General features: G+C 40.1%; 1 protein-coding gene across 5 annotated transcripts in view; it reads left to right on the top strand.

Moving 5' to 3' along the window:
• HS3ST5 (heparan sulfate-glucosamine 3-sulfotransferase 5) overlaps positions 1-27684 on the top strand; it is a 273269-nt gene that overhangs the window by 141587 nt on the left and 103998 nt on the right. For 3 of the 5 annotated variants that reach the window (XM_084774653.1, XM_084774654.1, XM_084774657.1), the window contains one exon: positions 26644-26749. The gene's annotated coding sequence lies outside the window, so the exon portion shown is untranslated. The remainder of the gene's footprint in view (positions 1-26643; positions 26750-27684) is intronic. The other 2 variants (XM_084774656.1, XM_084774655.1) reach the window with 1 other exon arrangement.

Below are 27684 nucleotides of genomic sequence, written 5' to 3'. Positions count from 1 at the left end.
TTCCTCTTGTTGGAGAGGAGGGCCTGCAGGAATACAGAAGAAAAGGAAGCAGGCTATCTGAATGAGACCTGATAGGCTGTAGCCATATGGTGGGGGAGGAGGTCTTCTTTTATCAGAGATCTACGGGGGGGGGGGGGGATAGTGTTAGGAGAGAGGGGGAATAGCAAGATACAAGTGAGGGGATAACAATCAGGATGCAATCTGAATAAATTACAAACAAACAAGTAAACAAAACAAAACAAATAAAACATATCACTGGGGGAAAAGATGTAAGACAATGAAGAAGTCATTTCTGTTATTTTCAGTAGGAAAAAATGGCCTCTTTACAACATCACTTGTCATTACAATGAATGCTTAGCTAAGGTGAAAAATGAAGATAAATGTTTTTGACAACAGTACATCTCAGAACCTTTAATTTGCTTGTGTGCGTTCAAATTCCAAGACATATATTTGCAATATTATTTGACCCTGGATTATCAGCTTTTGTTGTGGTTGCCTTGAGAAGAGGTACTTTTAGCTTTACAAGGAAGACAGCCTGTGAAATATTGGTCCACACAAAGTTGTCACAGTTGACCTGATACAGATTTGACTAACTCCAGGAAGTAAAGGACTTAATCTTGTTTCAGTCATTATCCTATACCTGTATTTTTCATAACCAAAAGCTTGTCATTTTTACACATGAATTTTTAATTTGTATTGACATCTATATTTGGTACTTTGCATAAAATACTTATGTTTGTATTTATATATTTAACTAAAATATAAGCATTCTATATCCTTACTTCACCACTTTGACAATAATGGCATTAATATATTATGTTTCCTAGTTTTACCTAAAGAACTATTCTATGGGTTCCACATTTGGGCAGCCCCCTGCTTATGTATTTGAAATCACGCATGGTGCTTTATGTCTGAGAAAATGTTTCTGGTTGTAGAACAACACTTTATAGGCTAATTTTGGGCTATAAAGTACTGAAGCTTCACCAGGGTAGTGACATCATAGGTGTATGTGCCATAGACAAGTATTTGGCTTTCCATCAACATTAACCTCCAGGAGAACTAGGTGTAAAACCTATAATTGTGTCACTAATACATTGTTAAATATATATACACCAAGTAACAGCTATTTTCATAATCACTAATTTCTAATCGTGATTTATGATGTGAGGTGACATCTACAATAAGAACAGAATGTCTTCCAAGTAATCCCAATGGTTTCTTTAATTTACATAATTACATTTTGAAATGTGTGTGTCTTCAGGGATGTGTATCCCAGACTTCTTCACACAGCCTGCCTGTTCACCTCCTGTACTTGTGCTGTGTGGGGAAAGGTGCTAATTGCTCCTTAAACCCTGCCCTGCCTTTAGCCATTAGCCATTAATTGTTTGCCTATCGGACAGCTGGTTGGAGCCCTGGACCTCAGGCTGTCTTCTTTCTAAAGCTTAAAATTACCTCTTTTCAAGGCAACCAAAACAAGAAAGAGGAAAAACTTGATGCTTTGATCTTTTCAGCTTGAAAATAATGTTCTGCTCTCTTCATCTCATTGTTCCTCACTTCCTTCTTTTTTTCTTGTGTATTTTCTTTTCTTGATTTATTTTTAATGTATATGTTCACTTTACATGCTAATATAGCCCCTCCCCATTTCCTTCCAGTCCTACCCTCTTCCCCCTCTCTGCTTCATTCTTTTAAACCTTTCAAAATTTTCATTTCACTCTCCTAATGACATCAAATTCCCTCTTAGAAGAAAAACATCAAAATTCTACTAAATGAATCAAGAAGTTTTTAAAATACTCGTGGAGTGATTTGGCATACCCACATACTAAAATCAAGTGTCTGTCAGGATGGACGTTCAGACTAGGCTCCTACTAACTTCCAATCTCTTTTTGTGAAGCCCAAGCTGGCTCCTTAGTAGTGGGAACCTTACTAGTGCAATTCCTGAGGTCAAGGCCACTGAAGAAAGCACCTCCCAATGGCCACTAACTCATTCTAAGATGTTGTCATTAGAATTTAGGTGCTATCTTCTCTATCGTATAAAAGGAAAGAATAAAATCAAAGATGTAAATAAAATAAGATTCAATTAATCCTCTTAAAAGATACAACATTTCGTTCTCCCACAAAAGTCTCCTGTAGTGCATGGCCAGGGTCTCCCAACCCATCCTAACTCTCAGGCAGAACGTGATCTCCTAACTAGAAAATACTCTTCCCCCTAATACTAATTCCTCTAGTTTAATTTGGATCTCACCAACTAAATTTCACCTTGATCTGGAAATAAGGGGATATGACAGGAAATTCTACATTCTCAGTTTCTATCTATCCAGTCATCTATATTATTAACAAATTATTACACGTGGTCTTCGTTTTACCATAGACCAAAGACCACGGAACCACAGAATCATTAAGAAAACAGAATCTTCAACTGAGGATCAGCTGGCTACATTTTCACTTTGGACAGGGACTCACTTTTTTTTTTAAATCTATATGCTTTGGTTGACAAATGTGACCCACCACTGCCTATTGCTGAATTCTCACACAGCCCATTTAGTGGCACCACCTGTGGGTCTCAAATGTCTAGCCAGGCATTAAATGCTTATTCTTTTTCCATTCCATTTTCCTGAGTATATAAAGTTTTGGGGGTTTTGGTTTGTTTGTTTTGTTTTGTTTTTGTTTTGTTTGTTTTTTGGCTTTTGTTTGTTTGTTTGTTTGTTGTTTTGTTTTCCCTTTCGGTGCCCCCTCTCTCCTCCAACATGACTGCCTCTCCTTTCCCAGATGGCCTGTTTTGGGGACCTAAGAAAGGTCTGTTAGTCATGGAATTAAGTCTGGCCTGCTGAATTCCAATATGGAAAAAAGTGGGACCCACCTCAACCTTCAATACACGGTTCTCTGGACGCTTGTAGCACTTCAGAATTACTTCAAATTTTCACATGGATGTGGCTTGTTGCACAATGTGACTGCTAAAGCTGTGTCTGCTTACTCTCTCAAAATGATCATTTAGCATTATTTAGCTAATGGGAGCCAGCTTTTAGAGAATTAATCACTTAGGGCCTTGCAGGTTTTGTTAATGAAAAGATAAAATGTCTAAATGAATTTAGCTAAAATTGGAGAGTGGGGGTTTAAGCTATCTATCCCAAATGGAATTTGTTTCTAACATTATAATTTTCTTCAAGAATATGCCTTGTATTTCTTCTTCTAAGGTCTATACACAAGTTATCTCATGACAATAGGCATCTCCTACAGTTAGGTTTGGTGTGTTTCCACTAACTACCCATTTAGATAATCAGAATTCTTTTTTGGATTGAGCAGAATGTGTTCAAAAATGATTCCGATACTGGGATAGTACCCTAAGGAATAGTTTCCTGACTCACAGAAGGGAATAGCTGACCAAAAGAATATAGGAATAGAATCTCATATTTAGTAAGAAATAGTAAGAAAGAATAATTATGATGTCACAGTTATGTAATTTATCTCTCAAGCAATATTTATTGTTTGGAAATGAGCTGTCTCATTGAGGATGTAATAATAATTAATACTTATAATCTCCACTGAGTTTTATGTGTTCATTGCGCCAAGGGATTTATAATATTATTTCATTTGTACCTGAAAAGCCCTGCAGCCTATGAAGCATTGTCTTCCTATGAAATAATGTATCATATACATTAGAAAATTAAGGCACAACAGATATAATAATTTCATGAGGCAATGCCAGTGTTTGAACTAGACAAAATGATGTGAGTGCACCTAAAATCTCTACTCAGCACCTGTTCACACACGTATCCATGCTGCAGCCATTGCTGCCTCCAAACCTCAAACATACCAACTCATTATGTTGTGTAAAGATTTTCCTTTACCCAAAATAATTCACCACATTGGTCTCGTAAGTTGTTCCTTTATCTTTCTGTATGTGATTCATGTATCACTGCATCCACAAGGACTTTTTTCACTTTCCCAAGAACAGTTACAGGTTTTTTTTGTTTGTTTTTTTTGTTTGTTTGTTTGGTTTTGGTTTTTGGTTTGGTTTTTTTTTTTTCTTCTAGAGCTCCGTGTGTGTGTGTGTGTGTGTGTGTGTGTGTGTGTGTGTGTGTGTGTGTGTGTAGTTGTGCATTCTTACATCACTATTTCATAAATCAAAAAGCAGATGAATGATGCTTTGGGCTCCAAGATTCCACACATTATTGATTAAAGGAAGCTTTCTGATTTAATAAATTCTATGACTGAGCAAGCAAAACATATTTTTAGTCCTTTTCAACAGAGACTATTATGCAAGACATTATCTGAAATTAAAAACAAAGCAAAACCCACAGTGTAACTCTACAGCATCATTTATGCTACTATTGCTTTGTTTTGTGGGGGTCTTGAGGGGGATAGAGGTGTGGGTGTTTTGTTTGGTTGTTTTTGTTTTTTGTTTTGTTTTGTTTTGGTTTTTTTGAAAGAGGGTTTCTCTGTGTAGCCTTGGCTATCCTAGACTCACTTTGTAGACCAGGCTGGCCTCGAACTCACAGCGATATGACTGTGTCTGTCTCCCTGAGTGCTGGGATTACAGGCTTGTGCCACTTTGCCCATTCCATCTTACTGTTATTATTTTTTAAAATATATTATGTGTGGATTTCATATGATGTATTTGCTTATACTCACTATCCCAAATCTTCAGAAATCCACTCCAATTCCCCAAGTAATGTCCTCATTTTAGCATTTTTAGACAAACCATCATGTTCATTTGTACTGCATTTACGTTCTTGGGTGTAAGGCCATCTATAAAGTATAGTCAACTTACAAGGGCACACCCTTAGAAAAAACTGACTCTCTCTCCCTCTTCCCAAAACCATTATTTGCAAGTGTATCAGCTAAGAGTGGGGCTTTGTTTCAACCTCCTCACTTCACACTTCAATTTTGTCTGACTTGAGCTTGCTCAGGTCTCACTCATGCTGTCAGAGGCATAGTGAGTTTGTGTAAACAACTGCATGATCATGCCTAGGAAATATTGTGTCTTTGCATGTCTCTCCCACCCCTGAATCTTGCAATCTTTCTACCTTATCTTCCACAATAATCCCCAAGGCTGGAGAGGAATAGGTATGACGCAGATGTCCCATTTGAGGATCAACACTACAGTCTCTTATTTTCTGCACCTTGACCAGTTGTTAGCCTCTTTGTTAATGTTACAAGTAGAAGTTTCTCTGATGAAGATTGAGAAATGCACTAATCTATGGATGTATCTATAAGTCAAAAAAAGAAAGTCGGTTTACTACTGTGTCCATTTTGGACAATAGTACTGGGTTCTTCCTGACTGTCTGTGAACTGACTGGAAACATTTCTTGGCCCTTATAGTAGTGCCTGGTACTGGTTCCACATTATAGAGCAGGCCTTCCCTAAATATAATCAGAAAGCAGTTAGTTTCTCCCATGGTATTTGTGCCACTACTGCTGCAGTAACTATACCTTTTCGGGCTAGTTACTAACGTAGCTGTAAGATTCACAGTTTTGGAAACCTGGTGATTAGCGTTCTCCTATAGTAAGCGTCATAGCTCCTTCAAGCACATGAACTATTCAGTAATGAAGCTTCCAAGGCAGTACTAGCTTGAACTCGCCATGTTCTGTGACTCAGGTGTGTATGTATTCAGCAATAGGGTTTGACCGTCAAGTTCTGGAGGGTAACTGAGAGCAACGGCGATAGCTTGTAATGTTTAGGGGGTCTGTGGGATCCATTGCCCAAAACTTCAAAAGAGGTAATGCACTGCTGACACTGGGCTTTTCGTCTGTTAGCCTGTGGTGTCTAATAGAGGCACGGCTGCTTCACAGCGTGACTCCAACTACACTCTGAGGATAAGTCCTGAGTGAGTGAAGTCCTTCTGTGAATGTGGTGATGATGACATGGACATGGCCTTGTCAATGTCTATGGAGGAATGGCAAAGTCTTGCCTCTCCCTGTGAGGTTACAATCAGAGATAAAGACTTAAGCCATCCTCTGGTCCATGTGTGGATATTGATCGTATGTAAAACAGTGTCCACCATAGCTTTCTACCCCCTGCATACTGATGGGCTGAAGACTGTTCCCCTACAACGCTGCTCCTATTAAGATTAGCTAAACCTGTCTTCTTGATCCAGATGTATGTATCCTCCTGGTTTATCTGAACGTAATAACCCTGCATCCTTTGCTATCTGTATGCAATAACCCTGCCTCTCTGCTCAGCTGCAGCACTGCACAGAGCCTCCAGGGCATACCGTTTTTCCATCAGAGAGATCCTAGACCACCCAACCCCAGCTTCCTGTCCATGTGTCTGTCTGTGTATCACTCTTCATTTCCTACCACCCCAATCAGGTCCACCCTCAGAAGCAGTGCATGAATACAATATACAAATTTTATATATTTATATGTATTATATGTATTTTTAAAGAAGAATAAAAGTCTTAGAGAGTAATCCCTGTTCCATGTCTCCATGGAAACAGAAGTTGGCGGGGAAACTCATGAGGTGACACCTATAGGGGGAGATCGTGGCAGGCTACTTTTCAAACATTGGCGTGATTTGTTTCTTTGTACGTCATAATTCAAGGCTAAAAGCCACGAGCCTAGGTTCATATCTCTACAAGCTGGATAGTGCCGTGGCCTGTACCTGGATGATCTGAGGCCCTCCCTCTGAGGTTGCAACAGGTCTTTCTTCTAAATTTTCCAAGTGGGCTGCCACTTTTGACTTTGGGTGTTGTTTTCTAATTGACAGTTCAAAATCCTAAGGCAGTGACCACTTGTTTGGAGTGTGGTTTTGAATATGTCACTGTTAAAATACTTCATAGAATCCTACGTGGAAGAACTTATATTTACAAAATAAGGTAGCCAAGGTGCAGTGCACCTTAAACAGGCTCAGTCTTGGATCCCTGCCACTTAAAGACACGGTCTTCTGCAGGAGAGTCGTCGCTCATCTATAAAATAAGATGGAGGCAGATATGGTTCTAGCCGTGCTCTAGAGGAAGAAACAGGTTATATACAGACTGACTGCAACAGTGGTATGACCCGAGTACCAAGACCACGGTTACCATCACTACCATATTGTTTAGAAATCTAGTGCACACATTGAGTTAAAACTAATTTTAAGGCCACCACTAACTGAATATGATATGATGATAATATAAAGTCTCACTTCTCCAAGTTTTTAAGCCCTTGTCCAAAAATAATATTTATCAGGCTACTTAAAATTCGTTGTGTTATATATCATGTGAAGACTACATGACAAAAATCAATTCTGCAGTTAGTATTTTTAAATTTCTCTTTCTTCTGAAGAACAATTGTTTTTATAGGACACTGGACAGCTAAGGCATTGTTTGCTTTCTGGGAGAATTTGCCAACAGTAACCTAAGAAAGACCCTAAAGTCTAAGCTTCTGTGTTGCTACAATTCAGATGTAGCAACCAAATAGAAATACAGCCAATTTTATTCTTATAGAAATTAAGAAATCCAATTAGAAAGCATGCCTCAGAGATGATCACTGGATCCTAGAAGTGAGGTGGGCAGAGGACCACAGAGGTCCAGGCCAATCTTTACCTCAGAACATAGTTAGCTACACACATGAGGCCAAGGAAGTAGAAGACGCAGGTCTTGGCACTGCAAGACAAGGTGTGGTGGCACGCCTGGTGGTGTTTGAGAAGTTTCTCATTCTTCTTAGTGCAGCCACTGAAATGAAGATGAAGGGCTGAGAATGTAGTTCAGTTGGTAGAATGCTCATCTGACATGTAGGGAGCCTGGGATTAGGTTATCACATAAACCGTGATAAAAGCCAGGCCTGGTGGCATATGCCGGGAAACCCGACACTAAGGAGATGGGGTTAGGAGAATCAGAAATCTGTGGTCATCCTTGACTATATAGAAAGCAGTCATACAGTTCTTTCATCTCCTTCACTGGAGTTTCACCAAGATACTTTACATTATTTGTTGATATCATGAAAGATGTAGTTTCCCTTATTTCTTTCTCATCCCATTTGTATATAGGAGGGACACTGATCTTTTTCAAATTAAACTTGTACCTAGCCACTTTGCTGAAGGTGTTTTTCAGCTGTAAGAGTTCTCTTGTAGAATTTTTGGGCACACTTATGTATACTATCATATTGTCTGTGAATAGTAATACTCTGACTTCTTCCTTTCCAGTTTGTATCCCTTTGATCTCCTTTAGTTGTCTTATTGCTCTAGTTAAGACTTCAAGTACTTTATTGAAGAGATATGGAGAAAGTGGGCAGCCTTGTCTTGACCCTAATTTCGGTGCAATTGCTTTGAGTTTCTCACTGTTTAGTGTGATGTTGGCTATAGACTTGCTGTGTACTGCCTTTAATATCTACAGGTATATTCCTTATAGTCCTGATCTTTCCAAGAATTTAACATGAAGGACTACTGTATATTATTAAATGTTTTTTGGCATCTAATGAGATGATCATGTGGTATTTCTCTTTCAGTTTGTTTAAATAGTGGGTTACATCGATAGATTTCCATATATTTAATGACCCTTGCATGTCTGGGATGAAGACTAATAAAGGTTGATGATATTTTTGTTGTGAAAAAAAAAAGCTTAAGAGCAGCCTGAACTACATGAGAGCTGTCCTAATGTTTTCTTTAAGTAAACAAAATGAAAATTGACCCAGTGTGATGATACAGGCTATAATCCCATTGTTCAAAGGGCTAAAATAAAAGGAAGCATTAAAACTTAATCCTCTATCCAGCAGCCACTATTTTATTTTCAAAACCTAAACATTGCCTGCCTTAACACCACTGATTCCATAGATTTTTACCCTCACAGTGCCCTGCACTGTTTTACAAAAATAAGTGTCAGTTCCTTTTGCTCTTCAACAGATCTCTTTTTTGGAGTTAACTTAAAACTGATTTTTGTCATGTGATGCTGACCTAAGACACAGCCCAGTGAGTATCATGTAAGGTATGGGTATTATTTGGGGATTTCACTTCAGGACACGTAATTGTAGTTTGAAGCTACCTTTTCATGCATTTCTTTAATAAAGTAAGGATCTTATTTTTGTATATCCTCCCTTCAAGCAGAGTGTAAAGCCTAATTATATAGTACTACGGACAAGTAAGTATTAAGTCAGAGTTGATTAACAACATTACCAATTTTAACCATAGTTTTCCTTTATAGTAATTATTACTCTGTGCCTAAAAAAAAAAAAAACACTCAAATCAAGGGAATGAAGGGGAAGATGCACAATCATGTGGGGTGCACATTTGAAGGATTCCCATCACAGGAAACCTACCAGGATAAGCAATGGATCATTTTGTGAGTCTATGTTTTGTCCTGCCCATGTTTTCCATATTTAATGTCATTAGACCCCATTATGTATGGACCAAGGGCATGTGTCAACAAATGAAGCCATTTTCCCTTTTGGGCACAGCTGCAGATTGAGGTTGTTTGTGATGACCCCATGTGAAAAAGGTCACCATAAAGTGACCTTCATCAGCCAAGAATCTATTCGAAGAACAAATACACATGTCAAGTGGAACCCAGGCAGATGGCCGTGTCAGCCATCAGATTCCATAGAATGGACAAAGTGTGCAAATGGCAGCAGATCTCACAGCAATGCTGGTGACGACGAATGTGTGTAAAACTCGAGATAAAACACATTTTTAAAATATAATGCTTTTAGTAATTCTTTGGGATGTTTGTACAATACTTTGAAAGTAGTCACTTCTTACTCTTGTCCCTAACTACCTCCACATCCACATCTTACCTCTCCAACCCCTCTGACGTCCCACTCCTTTTGTGCTTTTTTTTTTAATTTTGTAACCCACCAACTACAATTTGCACTTCCCATGTACTCAAGGGCATGAGGCCATCCATTGGAGCATAGTTGGCCTACAAGCATCACACCCGGGATGAAAACTGACTTTACGTCTCCCAAGAAACTACCAATTGTCAATAGCTCCTCAACTAGGGATGGGGGGGGGGTTTCATAAGACACCTCACCCGTGCTGAAATGTTGACTGGATTGATCCTGTGCAGGTCTTGTGCTGGCAGCCACAGCTATGGTCAATCTCAAAATGCAGTAGCTAGTCAAGTCACAGGATCGTCCCCTTCACCACCACCCCCAACTTCAGATTCTTACAAACTTCCTGCTTCCTCTTCTGTGATGGTTAATGAGCCTTAGGGTGGGGGGAGATGCAACATAAATAGCCTTTTTATGCCTGAACACTGTATAGATACTTATTCTGTGCTGCGTTGGTGTGAGTCTGTTAGCTACCACATTCCTCTCTGATGAGGGACTGAGAATTACACGAATCTATGGGTATAGAGATACGCGTTTAGCCTGCAGTTTAATACTGCATAATATGTTTAGCAAAACAGAGTAGTAGTTTACCCCTAAAGCCTATGTATTTTCTATTTACTTCTCAGAGAGATTTACAGTGCTGGGCATGCACTTTCTCCTGTGGAGTGGGTCTTAAGTCCAATTAAAGAGTGGCGGGCTACCTTCACAACATTCATGCTGCTATTCCGCCCATAAGGATATCTTACTTTTTGTAATTCACAGGATTCCCAGATGGGTAAGATTGTTGACAATTTCCCCCCAGCAGCCTACAGAAGACCCTCTCATATTCGGAAAACTGACAGACTGAAAAGGAACAAATCGCCACACATCTGGTTTTGTTTTCTTCATGGAGACCAATCTCCTTTATGGAGCCAATATATTCAAATGCTAAACCCATCTGGAAATACCTTATAAGACACATTAAGAAATAAAGTTTAAGCCAGGTGTGGTTGCACATGCCTATAATCCCGGTACCCGGGGAGCCAGGGGCAGGTGGATCTCTGTGAGTTCAAGGCCAGCTTGGTCTACAATGTGAGTCCAGGACAGCCAAGGCTACACAGAGAAACTCTGTCTCAAAAAAACAAAACCAAAAAAGAAATAAGGAAATGATTGAAGGAAGGAAGGAAGGAAGAAAAGAAAGAAAGGAAGAAAGAAAGAAAGAAAGAAAGAAAGAAAGAAAGTTAGTTTAATGTGGGAACCGTGTGGTACAGTCATGAAGACATGAAACGTAGTCATCACAGGCCAGAATGACTACAGGATTTTACCTGGAGTGAGCTGCTTAATAATGACAAAGCTGCTATAACCATAGGAAAGATAATATTCATCTTGAATAACCTTTCCTGTCTTCTTTTCTCATACAGACTCATTTTTTCTGAGTCTGGTGTAGGAAGAGCCACTTAGAATCACAAATTAGATGGACCTCTGAGGACTTAGGAGCTCATCTATTTTATGTTACCCTCTCCTTTCAAAGACAAGAAAACTCTGTTCCAGGGGTTAAGTAACCTGTTCAATTCTCTAAGCCTCTTGATCCCACAGGCAAAGCAAGAACTTACATCTCCAATGCCTGACCTAGGACGTTTCACTACATTTCCCCCATACAAGTTGGCCTTTTTAGAGAAACTGAAAAATAAAATAACTGAATTAGAGTAGTTGTCACACTTTGACCCAGCAACAGAAATTTTGCAAGTTGTCTAAATGTGGGCCTGTTAGCAGCTGAGGAGTGGCATATCTAAATAACGTATATTCTATATGCATAAATAATGTAAAATCTAACAATGAATAACTTGTTATATCATTTCCAAGAAGTTTCTATAGCTACTGTAATGTAGATGACATACCTGCTTTGGATTTTTAAAAAGGTGGCCTTGCAAGTACAAACTTATTTATACATTAGGGGCTCTATGACATAAATTTCAATATTTTATCTTAAAATGTAAAGCAAATGAAGCACACTTAAAGAAAACTCTCCACAAGAGGAACAATGGAACTCACAACACACACACACACACACACACACACACACACACACACACACACACATTCCCAGAGTTGCTTATAAGGAACTTCCATGTTATATGTATAAGTATATATTAGAGACTCTCCAAAGTTATACGGTATCTATAAAATCTCTCTTTGGAAAATGTTGGCTATCAAAGATTCAGTGGACTGAGGAAAACAATAACACACACACACACACACTTATGCATACATACACACACATGAACACACCATGCATACATGTAAGCATGTGCACAATCAGGCTGTTCTGAATTTCCAGAGGTAGGATGTTTATGAGTCAGGAAGTCCATATTTTCTTTAAGAAGGAAATTCTCTTAAAAGGTTCACATTATTATCAAGTATATAACAACCAAATCTACCTTTTGGAATGTTGTTACAAGTCATGGTATCTTGTCCTACAAGCTTAACTGCCACACCTCTAGCAGCTTGTTTGCAGCACAAACCACTGTTAGTGAATTTTCTATGAGATTTGTAGTAAACAGTTTAGAATATATATATCTGATTATAGGATTCAACTGGAAAATTTTAAGGCATGCTAGTGATATCCCAAAGAATAATTTAGAATGTCAGTAACTATGACTCATTGCTTAATCAAAATAGGAACTCCTGGGGTTATATGTAAGTAGAATATAACGGTTATTGGAGACTGTGCAAGGTCACACAGTATCTATACAATTTTTCCTTGGGAAATGTTGGATATCAAAGATTCAGTGGACAGAAGAAAGCAATAATTTTATGCATTTATTGCCTGAATTTCTAATGCTCTCCAAGTCACGTAGGTTTGCAGGTTTGTCTAAGTCTGTGCTCATCCATGCAGTGTTGACTCTGATCAATAACGGCCTGGCAAGGATGGATGTTCTGACAAATCCAGCAACTCCCAAAAGATTTTCATGGGAAAAACCCACCCTCAGAATGGCTTGGCTACAGAGAGGTCTAACAGTGCTTCCAATCCAAAACACATTGGACATAGATATGCAAAGTTAACCTCAAACCTATTAAAGTCAAAACAGGAAAGAAAGAGTGGCAAAGAATTGTTTCTACAAATGTGCCAGTGAATCATGTGATCAGAGAAGTGTGATGTATTGTGTTATTACATTGCTTACACACTGAATTCCAAAATCATATGTCAAAGTGCTACGTCTCCCAGTGTGACTGCTTCTTTCCAACCCTCCACAAACATGAGAAAAATGAGTACCAAATCCATGGCAATTCATGGTCGCTGCTCACACCAACTGATAAGTCCAGAGGAAGATGCACTGGTAAGACTGAAGTATGGGAGCAAGGCTTGCAAACTGAATCTCTACACTCAGTGAGAAAAGGGTTTAGATAAGACCCGGATCAGAATCTAAAACTCTTTAACTGTGGATGGAGCAGGATTATTAAGCAAGGTCAAGCTATTATTTGGCAATAATAGTATTCACAGGGCAATAAGGTAGATAAACTGCTTTCTCTATCTTCTATAAGCTTTAGGCTTTACATATGTTACCTAATTTCTCATCCCACCTAACAAAGTGGAGATGACAATGCTGCCATGGTATAGAGTTGGAAAATTAACTGATCATATATCACATGATAACTGTTTGGTAATGCTGACATCCTAGTAAACCAATGAGTATCAATAACTGCCCAAGTTAGTGACTATGGGATCTGAACTGAACTAATTTATTCACACCACAAACACATTGACACGCTTCAGCAAATCAGGGGGACAAAATCAACCTCTCTTTCACTGTGCTTCCATCCTTGCCTTGCAAAGCTCCTATGAAGGACCATGAGTAGACAGGCTCCCAGACAGGCCCCACTCTCAATGTCCAGGCCATCTTTCAGCAAGTCACACAGCTCCTAGTACAGATTTGGCAAATGCTTAAAACAAAAGAAATAGATACTGTCAAATAGCTTGTCACAGACTTGGTCAATAATGATTCTTTTTCACAAGTGCAAAAAGATTCTTGTTGGCCCCAGCAATGTGTATAAAGGCACCAATCAACTCTATTCTCTAAAGGCCTTTCTTCATCATCTTTAAAAAGCCGAAGAGCCTTGGGGCTTGAGAGATGACTCCACACTTAAAAGCACTGGCTGTTCTTTCAGAGAATCAGGGTTTGAATCCCAGCAGCCACATTAAGGATCATAAAGGTCTTCTATCCCAGGGGATACGACACCCTCCTCTGCCCTCCTAGGGTACTGCTCATACACGGTGTATAGACATACATGCAAACAAAGCATCCATACACATAAAATAGTAATCACTTTGAAAGACAGTCTTATGTAAAAAAGAAAACGATTAGCATAAAAGAACTGTTTCTTGATGTATCATTCTCCAATATCTTGCCTAAGCCTTATCTCTTGAAGGTTTCAGCCTGTGGAGATGAGGAGGATCTTAAAATGCATTGAAGAGCTGATGAGATGGCTCAGCAAGGTGAAAACACTTTCTGCCAAGTTTTGAAGACCCATGTTTTATCCCCAAAGCCCATATGGTAGAAAGAAGGGACTCCCATGAGTTGTTTTCTGATGTCCACAAATATTCTATAGCATGCATGTGTACAGAAAGAGGGGGGGGGGAGATGGATAGATGCAACAAAAGTTGCAAAAAAAAAAAAAAAGAAAGAAAAGAAAAGTAAAAATTCATCATGACTCAGTTGTGCTGTATGACTGTTCTCTTGGTGTTCCTGGAAGCACATGCTGGGAAATCCCAGAGAGATGATGTGGAACCAGAACCAAACCAAAGTACAGACAGCACCAACACCCAACTTGTTGACCCAGTGAGCTGTATTGGGGTTACAAGAATATGGGTGAGGGGTAATTTACGGGAGCAGAAGTGACTCGAAGACAGCTGTATCACCAGAGCCCACCCACTAAGGGTGACGATTCACAAAAGCGGGAAGCCCTGAGCGCAGGCAGTCAACAGATTGGAGGGTGTCCTCTCTCAGGCAGTTCAGCTGGTCTTAGTTCTTGTAGGCAGTTTGCCTTCTCGCCATTTCTTTCAGGCTGCTCATTTGGAGCTTTTTGTTAGGTAGCTTTTTTTTCTTTTCTTCTCTTCTCTTCTCTTCTCTTCTCTTCTCTTCTCTTCTCTTTTCCAGTTTGTCTTTTCTAAAAGTCTTCTCGGCTTGGCTTAGCAGAATGTCACTCTCTGCAGTCTTTACTGTTTATAAACCCGTGGAGAGAGAGGAGCCTAGTGAATCTGTTCCATTTCAGGGACTTCCTGAAGCTATTTTGAGTTGTTTACTTCAGTTTGAAGGAGCTTCCCAATGTTTCAGGCTCTGAAGAAACTGCCATACCGTGGGGGAAGGGATCTTCAGCTGCCTCTGGCCACCGTACATTTTCTCTCCTAATTTAGGAGACAAATTAAGTTGCAAATTCTTCTTGGAAATTTTGTTTTATTTAAGGGTTGTTTTCCTGGTCTGTGTTATTTGTCACTCTTATCAGCCCTATGCAAGATTGATTAGTGCACAGGTTTTAATGTTCCACCTCCCAAGTGATTGGATCAAAGGCTTGAGCCATAAACTTCCTAACTAAATTCCAAATTTGAGCCCTACTTGCATATGACACACACTTTAAAAGTGTCCCACTTTTAGGAATATATCATTTTTCATAGCCTAAAAATCCATTCAAAAATGGATGTTTTTATAATGCATGTAGCACAATAACGTGGTCTTTTGTTGTTTTACAAGTAAACTTTATATTCCATTACTGTTTTGAGGCAACCTATGTTCATGCATATAACATCCAAAATCAAAATAACTATGTGAGGCACTTGTACCAGCTGCCTACACGCTGTTCTTTGGTTGGAGACCTTAAAGGGACATGGCCTCTTTTAAGGCTGCTGCCTCTGCTCTTGGTGAATACATTTTTTTTAAAAGTAAGAGTAAATATTTTGTCAAAGTATCAATGAATAATCAATTACTGCTATAGACAGTGCTGAAGTTATAGACAAACTGGACTTATTCCATTATTTTTTTTTCCTGTTTGAAACAAGGTTTTGCATTCCTTTTACTTCCAGCACAAATGCACAATTGCATGTCTCTGGCTAGCTGCCAACAGGCATCATTTCAGTAAATTTCCTTCTGTTGTATTTATCCCATGGTTCATAGCAAAAGTATAAGTTCACAGTTTGCTGCTTTCGATTCATGTTTATAATTTAAAATGACAAATAAATATAGCCTTTCAAGTAGCAGGCAGCTCTTAGCAAAGCAAAACTCCCTTTACAGCAGGAGCCCTCTCTGGTCTTAGTCCTTCTCCAGCAAGGTGAACTCTAGACGTGGATTCCAGTCAAGACCTCCTTGGTGTCTCTTCTGATTCTTGAGAAACTAATGAGGCACTACCAAAGACATCGGCAGTGTGGCTCCGCAGTCACCACCACAGTAAACACATCTGCTTTGTCCCTTTGAAGGGAGTATACTGCTAACTTTAGCCACACAGCATGCTGCTCCTCATCAGGGCCGGCAGAGAGCAGAAATCTACTGCAGACCTACTTGAGTGTCACACACACACTTTAAAGATGTCCTGATTTTGGAAATCCCCGAGATTAATACTACCTCAGGATGCTACCATAGGTTAATTCTAAACTATGAATTCAGAAAAGGAAATATCTGGATATCAGGGCATGTGTTCCTGTTACCAGCTAGTTTTAGCGTTATTCTTTCACATAAAATACAAACAGTATTTTGAGACACACTTGTTTCATTGAAGACTGGTGTTACATGTGTCACACTATTAGAGGTGTGAGGATGGGAGCTGGACATTGGAGAGAAAAGCACAGGCCAAGTTTCAAGCTTTAGGAAAACTTGGGTTGTGCCGGAGGCTACAATTGAGGCTGTGTCACAGGACTGTGGTACAGAGGGTGATTTGAGAACAGATTCTCAACTCTGGAGGCATGGAGACTCACCAGGGAGCCGTGGCATCTTGAAAATAGCTAGCATGTAACTAAGAGCACAGAAAAGAACTGACACATAAGATACAAAGAAAAAGTGGGTTTATAATGCATGTTATAAATAAGTTTTTCAATGCCTTTAGAAAAACCAATATATCTCAAAATGTCTATCTTTTCTTGCTTTGGGGGTTGGCATAGGGTGAGGAAAGATATTTCGTCCTTTGCCTTAGTAGGCATTCCGTGACGACTTCAGTGCCAATTTGACTCATTTCATCTTCATCCCTGTGGAGTTTGATTGAATGTTGTCTGTACCTGCGAGGAGGCGTGCATCTTTACAGAACGCTCTGTGTGAATGGAAAGCAATATTAGCTCTTTCAAAAACTGTTCTCTTGGTTCTGATTAGAGATAAAAATAAAAACTGAGTTTTTGCACAAGACACAAGAAGAGGCTTTTACTTGCAAAATCTCTAATTTACATTCTCAACAGCATTTGCTGCCTTTCTTGAAAAAATTCTTCCCTAGGCCCAGGTGAGTTGGCTCTGTTGGTCTTCTTGTGGAGCTTCTGCCAGGATATGGTATGGGGTATGTGTGAGGGGGTCAGGAGCTTACAAAGACAGATGCCCCAACCAAGGGTCATGCTCGGACTCATCCTAGGTGCCCCCATACATATGGGTACCTGATGGGTAGCTTGGCCTTCATGTGAGTTCCCCAGAAAGGGGTAAAGGGGCTCTTTCTGACATGGACTTTGTTGCCTGGTTTTTGGTCACTTCCCTTTGACGGGGCTGCCTTGACAGACCACCATGATAGAGGATGCATTCAGTCTTAATGCAACTTGATGTGATATGATGAGGAGGTGGTGTGTGTGTGTGTGTGTGTGTGTGTGTGTGTGTGTGTGTGTGTGTGTGTGTCCCCTTTTCTGAAGGGGAGCGGAAGGGGGAATATGCATAAGAGGGAACAAGGGTGGGACCTGGAGAAGAGGAGGGAGGGGGCTATGTTTGGGATGTAAAGTGAAAAAATAAATGAATTAATTTTTTAAAAAAACATGTAAAAGTAAGGAAGGTGGCATGGACAATCCTTGAGATGAAAATATAGTTCTATAAAACAAATGCAGCTTTTCTGTGAGGACTATATACACTCGTCTGAATTCATTCACCATGACTGTCAGCGGTTTGCTCCCGGTGGCGTGATCACCCCAGGTAGCCTAGAAAAGGGCAAATGGAAATAAATATTTGTGTGCCCCAGGAAAATATTCTGATGTGTTTCAAAACAGGAGATTTGGTTACGAGACAAACACGGAAGGCTAAAAGCCCAGAAAATGAATCTGGTCTATATAGAGCTGTCGATGCAGCATCCAACTAGATAGCTAAGAACAGCTGTTTTAATTTATGTGGGTGTCTAAAGATGATTTTAAATGACGTCTGCTATAGAGGGTGGGTAGCACACTCTGTAAACTAGTTGTATTTTGAACCTTGACTTAGGAAAGCACTTTTGAAGTGAGTTTGAATGTAATTGTTGTATTTTCCTCCTTCAAGCACTGTCCACCCTTCTGCACATACACACAGCCTCACCCATGGGGCTTGGTCCACCTCCTCTTCCCCGGCCAAGGCATCTGTGAAACATGGGAGACAATACATGCAGTCATCATCAAACCCCTACCCAGATCTAGCCAAGGGACAGAACATTCTCCACAGTTAAGTGGAGACTACGGATTGACTTTCACACCAACTCTGGTGCCCCATTTTGGGCCATGTCCCCTTGATGGGGAGGCCTGATGGCACTCGGAGGAAGGATAGCAGACTACCAAGAAGAGACTTGATACCCTAGCATCATATTCAAGGGGAGGAGGTCCCCCTCAGTCACAGTCATAGGGAAGGGGAATGGGATGAAAGCAGGAGGGAGGGAGGAATGGGAGGCTGCATGGGATGGGATAGCAAATGAGATGTAATATGAATTATTTTATTTTTCAATAAAAATGTGGAAAAAATTTTAAAAACATGGGAGCTGTTAGGCAGGGACTTTGAGCATGCTTGTTAATGTCTTCTCTGTTTCAGAGGAGGTCTACAGAGGTCAGCTAATGCAATCCCACTTTGACTGCTTATCTGCATTTTGGATGCTAAGGGCCGTGAACCGATCCCCTGAATTCGCCATGGTCATAATTTCATTATCCACAGCTGCCTCATTAGATTTGAGGCCCTTTCAAGAGAATATTGATCACTGTAGCTCCCCATCATCTGGTAACAGCGTGCCCAACTGTCTATTCACCAGTTCCATTTCCTTAACACAGTAATGGGTACATGTTTGACATTTTCTTCTTTTTCTAATCACAAGATTCATTGGAAAGTTCTTCAGATTATAATGACTTGCCCGTTTAAAGCAAGACCCTCAGCAACTTCAGTTGTTAGAATGTGTTTCTGTAAAGTGTTTTCTGGTCCTTTTAATCCACCCTGTTGCCTCCACTGTGCGTGATAAACTCAAATCCAAGAGTGATGTTCTGTGGTAAAACCCTTCATCCTCAGGCTATGCCATTTGTGCTTTTCTTTGTAGAAGGAGGTGGCTTCGAGAATGCTCATGGGCTAAAACGTGAAGTCCATTGCTAGCAAAACAAACTAGACAAATGGAAATGTTAATATGTAAAAAGCCAAAGTAACCTACTTCTTAATGTGGCTATATTCAACAATCCATACTATCAACAAAAAGGGAAAAATATAAAAATGTATGCCATTCACAAACTTCCCCTTTTGATGGTTTATTAGTCCTCATAACAAAGTGTGCGAGAGCTCCTCAAATAATCTAAGAATTGTTGTAAACAGTACGGTAAAGGTCAGCATTGTCAGCCAGCATGGATCTTGGGGTCTGCTAGAGATATGTCCTAGAAAAGAAGCGATCACATCATGGTATTTTAGGGATTTTCATGGGCAAGAAAAGAATGGAAAGATCTACAGAAGGGACACTAGGTAAAAAGAATGGATAGAGACTCTTCCTGAAAGCAAGTGACACTCAGCTGTCACCAACCATGTGAAAAATCATCTGCTGATCACCTGACTGAGCTGGGTAGAGAAAGAGCCTAGCACAGGCAAGAAGTGAGAGGAAGGCAGGTGTGCAGATGAGCAAGGACAAGTGACAGGGGGACAGATGAGGCTGGGCTGGGCTGGGGGCAGGAAATCAGGATATACATTCTCTGGGTTCACCATAGAGGGACACAAGAGGGACATGTGGCACATAGACCCTGTAAGAGTGAGTTTCCTTCAGGTTTCTAGTGGGAATGAATTATGTCTCCAATAGAGCATTTTGTTTTGAAATGTAGATAAACGTGTTTAAGAGGTACCTGAAATTTCTGGTTCCATGAGTGCTTTGTTAAAAACATCTTTGACTTCTTTGTTTCTACTCATTTATAGTTCATTCATTCATATAAATATCTATGATTATCTTTCTCAACAAATTTCAGAATTATGCGCTCACAATACTACTTTGCTGGTGAGGTGACTTTGCCATTCTTGTTACTCCTCTTTAATTGCTCTGTACGTTTTCAAACATAAGCTGACGTAATTGAAAATGCCATAGCTTGCCCTAAAGTACAGCATAGAAAATACAAAATGGGCTATAGCGTTACATTAAAAGAGTCACCTCTATGGAGCTTTAATTCCCCGGGCTTGTCAAAAGTTGTTAAAACATTGCTTGCCAGTTTTGAATATAAAATGTAGGCAGACATGTACTAATATATCAAAAAAATGACACTTTGTCAAAGAGAGCTTTCATGGGAGAATGTTCTGAATAAAATGTTTTCTTTTAAAAAGAATCCAACCTGCTTAACATTCCAAAGCAAACACAGCAGAACACAAAATGCCTGAGCTTACTGCTGGTCACCATAGTCAGCTTCAGCTACTGTTTGCTATGGTGCTTTAGACTTCAAAAATCTGTTTCCCCAGTCTTATTCCATGATAGCCCTAAAAGAGAAGTAGCCCCGACTCTTCTACAAATGGACTCTCTTCAGACTTGCTAACACCTGTGATAGCATGGTGATGAGGCAGCTGGCTGTGCCTACCATTGGGCTCCGTGTAAAATCCTAGGAAGCAACAGCCCCTTATTTGTTAGGAACAACTGCTGCACCTAACAGCACTGTCTGTCACTGAAATACAGAATTAAACTCTCAAGCTGCATTCTCACAAAGTGTCCCCTCCCAGTCATTTAAAAATGTTTTAGCCTCCGGTAAGAGGGTAGTCAGGAAAGCGTGGGAAGATGGATGGTAAAAGCCTTATCAAGATTAATAAAACAGATCATGCCTGCATGTCAGTCTCTTGTCCTCAGTGACTCCCCCTGTTGTAGTTGCTCTGGGATGGTTCCAATGCTCTGAGTCTTCCAAGGATACCCAGCATTAAAATAATGGGTGATATTTGAAATGTTAAGCTAAAAATCAATAGCTTACCGTCTTTAATCTCAATGGAATACTCTCTTCCATACCTAGGAGGGGAATTTCTACCTGCCTATCACATTCTGTGCAGAGAGTGACCCAGGTAGGAAGTAGAGGGAACAAAGGGAAGCAACAGAAACAGATGGTAGCTGAGGTCTCGGAGACTCAGTAGAGTTCAAAGATACCCTGGAACGCCACAGAACAGTACCAGTGACAAAGAGAAAAAGATCCCAGCCGCTTGACTGCTGCCTGTTCTCAATTAACAAACCCAGAGAGTTTATTGGTGGAGGTAAGGATTGTGCAAAGGCTTGAACTACTTCCAGAGAATGGGGAGAACAGAGCTTGTACCCCCAACTATAAAGATTTCTTACAAAAAATAGAGCACACAGGTTTTAGTAAAATAGTAGAAAATTTTGCAGACACTGATGATAGGCATATCTGTTAATTTTCTGTTGCTGTGACCAAAAGCAACCCAGAGAAGAAAGAATTTATTTTGGCTTATTGTTCCAGATGGGTAAGAGTCAAGCTTGGCAGTTGAAACCTGGCATCCAGAAGTAGGCATGGATGTGGGTTCAGGAAGCTCAGAGATCACACCACCAACTGCAAACCCTAAGCAGAGAGAGCAAACTGGAAGTGGGATGTGGCTACAAATGAACTCTCAAAGCCAGCTGCTGCAGGTGACAGTACTTCCTGCAACAAGACTGACCCTCACAAAACTTCCCCATTATCCCCCCAAACAGCGCCACCAAGTGGGCATCAATTGTCCAAATATATGGGGGACATTTCTCATTTAAACCATCACATTCTAATCCCTATATTGGAATTTTTAAAAGACTGTAGAACTTTTAAATTATTGACATTCCTAAAATACTGTGAGACTTTTAAAAATGAGACTGTGCTTTCTGTTACAATATTGACATAAGAACTCGGGAACAATGAAAGGTTATGGCTATAAGTGATGTCTTTGTGTGTGGAGTTTGACAACTTGTGGTGGCTAATTTTGATGGTGGTCGACTTGAAATACCTGGAAGAAAGAACCTCAACTGATATTGGCCTATGGACATGTCTGTGGGGCGTCTTACTGATTACTTAATGATGTGAGGAGGCGCAGCCTACAGGGTCCTGGAAATTATAAGAAAAATGGCTAAATGTGGGCCTGGAAGCAAGTCAGTAAGCATCACTCCTCCATAGTCTCTACTTCAGTCCCCGCATCCAGGCTCAGTTGTGTTCCTGTCCTGCTTTCCCTCAGTAATGGACTGTAACTTGTAAGCTCAAATAAACCCTCTGCCCTGCAACTTATTTTTGGTCAGTGTTTTATAAAGGCAACAGAAATGGAACTAATACAAGAGAACACTAAGATTATTACAGTAACAAATTTTAACTGCGAATGCTCAAAATAAATGGGTGACCTTTAGTCTTCATTAACTTGCAGTGTTACAATAAGGGAGAAGCATTTTGCTGTGGAGGCTGTTGCAAACGTGCAGGAGGTTGCAGAAGTGGAGGAGGTGGCATTGGCAGTTCTTAGCATCTTGCCATTGAGAGTGCTCTCACCACCCTCTGAAGTAGAAGCTGGGGGTCATTGAGTTCTGGGGTGAGACTTTGACTCCTACCTCCATCCCCTCAGTGATTTCAGGGGGGCCAGGGGAAAGCCTTAGCTCCGGAAAGCTTTGATCCATTCATCTAGAAAATAGGCTGAATACGACCACATTAGGTATTTATTGAACTCAGTGCCCTAGTCATATTCAGAACCTAATAAACAGGACCAAGAGCAATAAATGGCTAGGTGCACATGTCTTCACAGATTTTTATTTTTAACACAGTAAGGACTGTAGTTTTGAGGGAAGCAGGAAACCCCTTCCGGCTGGCCACTGGAATGGTTTAGATGATCCTCAGAGTTTACAGATCAGAAAACTTGTTCTGCCTTGTGGCTCACACAGTCCTACTTACCAGCTATGTAGATCATACTGTTTGTTTACGTAACTTAAATTCAAGATCTGTCCAAGCTCAAGCTAGACAAAAATCCCACATGTATAGGAGTCCCATTCCCGCCGAAGAAGGTATATGCAATAGATATGCAATAGATAATTGCCAGGAGATGTTCAGTCAGTTTTCTACAGTGGGGTGACATTGGGTATATTGCCTACACTCCAAGGAAGGACCTATAAAAAATATTGTCCTTGAAAATATTTTCTGGTTACACCATTGGTATGAATAATTTGCTAAGGCCAGCAGGTCCTCGTCAATGCATTAAGACCAAATTAATTTCTAAACCTCACACCCTTTATAATTGGCAACATTTTTGTCTTAGCCATAGACTGCTTACAGAGTGATAGTATATATCCAAAATGAAACAGATGTGTCAAGGCCATGTCAGCATTTGACTCTCTTATACAACATCTGTACTGAAGACCCCAAGTCACATCGAACGTAAAGTCTGTGAGTCTGTAGATGGGATCAACAAAGGATGTAGATTGAGTCTGATACATTTACTATTACATTTCACAGTTCTTCCTTGAGTACTCTTATAAATTAATTTCAAAATGGATAACACAGTAGCAACAAACCCCAGCTAACCATGTGTACATTTATTATAATACCTAAACAATCATTTCAGTTAAATACAAAGCTCAGACAACTAATCATTAAAAGCAGAATCGATAACTCGGGGTTTATTGCTCAGAAGCCACTTGGTACCATGTGTCTAATGAGTTTCTCCTCTACTGAATGAAAGGCTTAAGGTACCTCCTCAGTGTGACATCCAGTATATGACAGCCTTTGCAGGGTCATGGTGGTCAAATAATAAGTCAAATCTGAATGAAGAAATCGGTTTACTGGAGACTTCAATGCAAAGCTTTATTTTCTACTTGCTGATGTGTATACAACTTAGAATTTATTTTAGTCACATTTTATCTACGAAAAACTTCAGCAATGAATACCATTTAATACTACAAAAAGAAAATGGATACATTTTACTAAAAGTATGAGTGTGTGTGTGTGTGTGTGTGTGTGTATACAAAAAGAGCTCTGAATTTAAAAAACATGAATAATTTATGATTCAATTAAAATTATATTACAATTTATAAAAAATGAGAAATAGCATACACAAAAAAACCACTTCATTTCACACATACATAGCCCAAAGGTTATATCTGATAGACTATATAATTATATGTGTATGCATTTTTTTTTTAGTCTGATAGTTCTTACAATGCAATGTAACAATCATCCAGCAAATGTAGCAATAAATGCTTATGGTACAGAAGGTGGCAATTGGAATTTTGGGACTTGGACGGAGACGGGAAGATTATTTTTTTGAGGCTAGTCAGCCTGGGCTGTGTAGCAAGATCTAGCTTTGAAACAGCAGAGAAAAGCTGTGAATTAAGTAAATATACTCATATAACTTTATAAAATACATTTGAAAGAACTTTTATCTCGTGAGGGGGGGCCAGTACACATGTGAGTGCAGGCACACATGTGCTCTGGTCTGCCTCTGGAAGTGAGGGGAAAACCTGGAGAGTTTGTCCTCATTTCCTCCTTGTTTGAGACAGGATCACTCCATCTTGCTCTGCTGTTTTTCTCAGGGCTGACTGACCTGTGAGGTCCTGTGGATTCTCTTGTCTCTGCCTCCCATACAACTGTGTCCAGGGCGTGTACACTTCACAGATCCAACCCAGGTCCTCACATCTACACAGCAAGCATTTTTCATCCCTGAGCCCTCTACCCAGCCCAGGGCTGGCTTTTCAAAGCCATTTTTTGTTATCAATTGTCTTCTCCGTTGCCCAGTCGGAATAACTGATAAAGCTGGCGTGCATCTATTCTCAGCTTCCGAGGCAGAATTATTCTTCCGTTATCTGTTGATTTTCTATATTCTAGGATAAGAACGGACCTTGAACACCGAAGATAGTAGGGTCCCCACTAGTTGAAAGCAGATGATTTGACAGTGAATTAACTTGTTTTCTTACTTGAACTGAATTCCTGCCATCACTGATTGTCACATTTATCTTTTGTTGTAAAACTGAACTAATTGAAAATGCTGCCCTCCGGGGACCAGCTCACAGTGCAGCGAATGTTGAGAGCTCTCTTCAGTTTAGCATTTTAATTATTCATAATTATAATTATTTCTGTTTATCTGAGATCTTTGAAAAATAATTCTAGCTTATTAAACAAAATGAGAAGCCAACGAGTCTGGTCTTTATTTTGTTTCTTACTGAGGTCAGCAGGCCTGGGAGATGGCCAGCTTCTCCCACGCACTGAGACTGGTTTCCTGGCTGCTGGACATGTGACCTGCCCTGAAGTAACTGAGTTTACTTTTTCTTCCTCAATTTCTTTAGAATTCCTGGCTCCATTGGGACTGTGAGGCAGAGGGTTGACAAAAAACTCAAGTGGAAGAACTGTAAATAATTTATGACAATATGTTAATCAGTAAAGAAATTCAATAAGGTCAATCATGGATATTAGCCAAGTGTATAGGTTTTTGTTTTGTTTAGACCATGGCTTTTCTTAAAAGAATATGTGTGCCTAACCATAGGTTCCTATTGGCAACTCTTAGCTGCCAGGAAAAGGAAAGACAGTATTCTCTAAGTGTGTAGCCAGATACCCTGGCCAATCCTCAATAAAAGGCCATGCGTCCAAGAATCTGGGCACCCCAAATTAGACATGAAACATTTTTTAATAGGACATAAAGTTGACTGCGTATGGCAAGGAGAGTGGATGTTGGAAAAGTTGTAGGAAGGGGAAATGAATATGATTTTAAAAATATTATATGAAGCCCTCAAAAAATAAAATTAAAACAACAAAAGCAGAACCTGTGAGTGTGTGTGTGTGTGTGTGTGTGTGTGTGTGTGTGTGTGTGTGTGTGTACATGCGGGCTTTGTATTTCAAATACATTTGAATCCCATATACTAAAATAAAGATGGATTTGGGGCCACTTTGGGATCTTTGTGTCTACTCTTGTTGATCTGTGAAACGTTAACTTTCCACAATCAATGCACAGATTGCACATGCTCTAAGTAGTAACCTGACATAGTAATTGTCACTTCAAAAGGTTTTCCCAGTGTAGTCAATGTCACTTATCCCATACCTGTCTTGTTTGGAGTCTCTCATATGACACTTTAATTTTGTATCCAAACATGCTAGAGAATTCTTTGGTCTCCTGGAAGCCAATAGCCAAAGGTAAGGAGGATTGATGTGAAAAGTCATCTGTGTCTATAAAAAGGTCAGCACAGAGATGCATGAAATGTGGCAATTTTAACGAGAATACATTGAGCCAGACTTACATCAAAGCCTCCGAGTCCAGAGAAGAGACAAAGTTCTGCTTAAGAACAATATTTGGAGCTCATGTCGGAGTCTCCCACATTTAACCTCTCCCCCCCCAATCAAGTAGAACAAATGTTATGAATTGTATGCTGGGGTTAAACTCCACATTCAGTTATAAATTGTTTAACAAAAGAACTGCAATGTTTTCTACCACCAGGAGTATATCTCTTTCCACAACAAATGTGTAGCCACAGCTTCTAAAGAAAATGATTTTTTTTTTTTTAAAGAATACTAATTGTAGTCATCACTTTCCAGGTTCTCACAGGGAGGAAATCTCAGAGGACAACCAGGAGGTGAGGCCATGGGACATCCAGTAGCCGGATAATCCTCACTGGAGTAACCGAGAAGTGTCTGAATGTAGGTATGTGTAGAGGACCCCTCTCTAACCTTCTCAACTTCCAACCACATATGGCCCATCACACCAGCACGCTGAAGGCACTTCAGCATGGCTTGCCTGCACACGGGGGTGTCTATGCAGAAGCTCCCAATGGGCCTCCAGCATGAGGTCTTCCCTGATCTTTTGAGCATTTAAAGCATTGTACAACGTGATGGTCAATCTTACCCAACTCTCTTCCTTCCATATTCCCATTGCCTATTATTACTTCCTCGCATATGGAAATCTCTGTCTTTGCTGTCTGTACTACGTAAAATACATTTCCAAATAACTCTTTGCTGGCTTTAGTTCTCTTATCATCGGGAAGGTGAACAGATTACAGGCGTATACATTTGAAGTTGGTAAGCTTGATCAGTCAGCCAAGTTCTAGTTGAGGCTTTATGCTAAAGTAGTCTAGTCTTTCATTTTCAACATCTCTAAGAGTGAGGGTAATAAGACTGTTGGTAAGCTTTCATCACTGCGACAGGGCAAAGCTACACTTTAAGAAGAAAATGTGATTTTTTGGTTCACAGTCTCAGTGGGTATGGTCCATGGTCAGTTGACTCTATGTTTCTGAGTCTGTGGTGGCCTTCGTGGTGGAAGGGCTTGGTGAGAAGACACTTAGCAGATCATGGAGGGCAGAAAACGAAGCATGGGAGGACAGGCTCTGGACAAGATGAATCCTATAAAGACACACCCTCCATGACCTGACTGTGCCTTCTTACATTCCAACACTTCCCAACAATTACACCATACCATTAACCCATTGAAGGATTCAGTCACGCTTGAGTGAAAGCCTATACAATCCGTTCACCTCAACGTAATGAGCCCTACTAGCTGAGAACAAGCCTCAGCACATGAGTCTTGAGGGGACACATGCTATTTTTAAAAATGGCAAATGCTGTGCGTGCTGTTGGACTGTT

Source organism: Acomys minous, assembly GCF_964271855.1.
Source record: "Acomys minous genome assembly, chromosome: 3".
Classification (NCBI taxonomy): domain Eukaryota; kingdom Metazoa; phylum Chordata; class Mammalia; order Rodentia; family Muridae; genus Acomys; species Acomys minous.
Note: the sequence above shows the minus strand (reverse complement) of the source record. Positions and strands in the feature narration are given on the sequence as shown.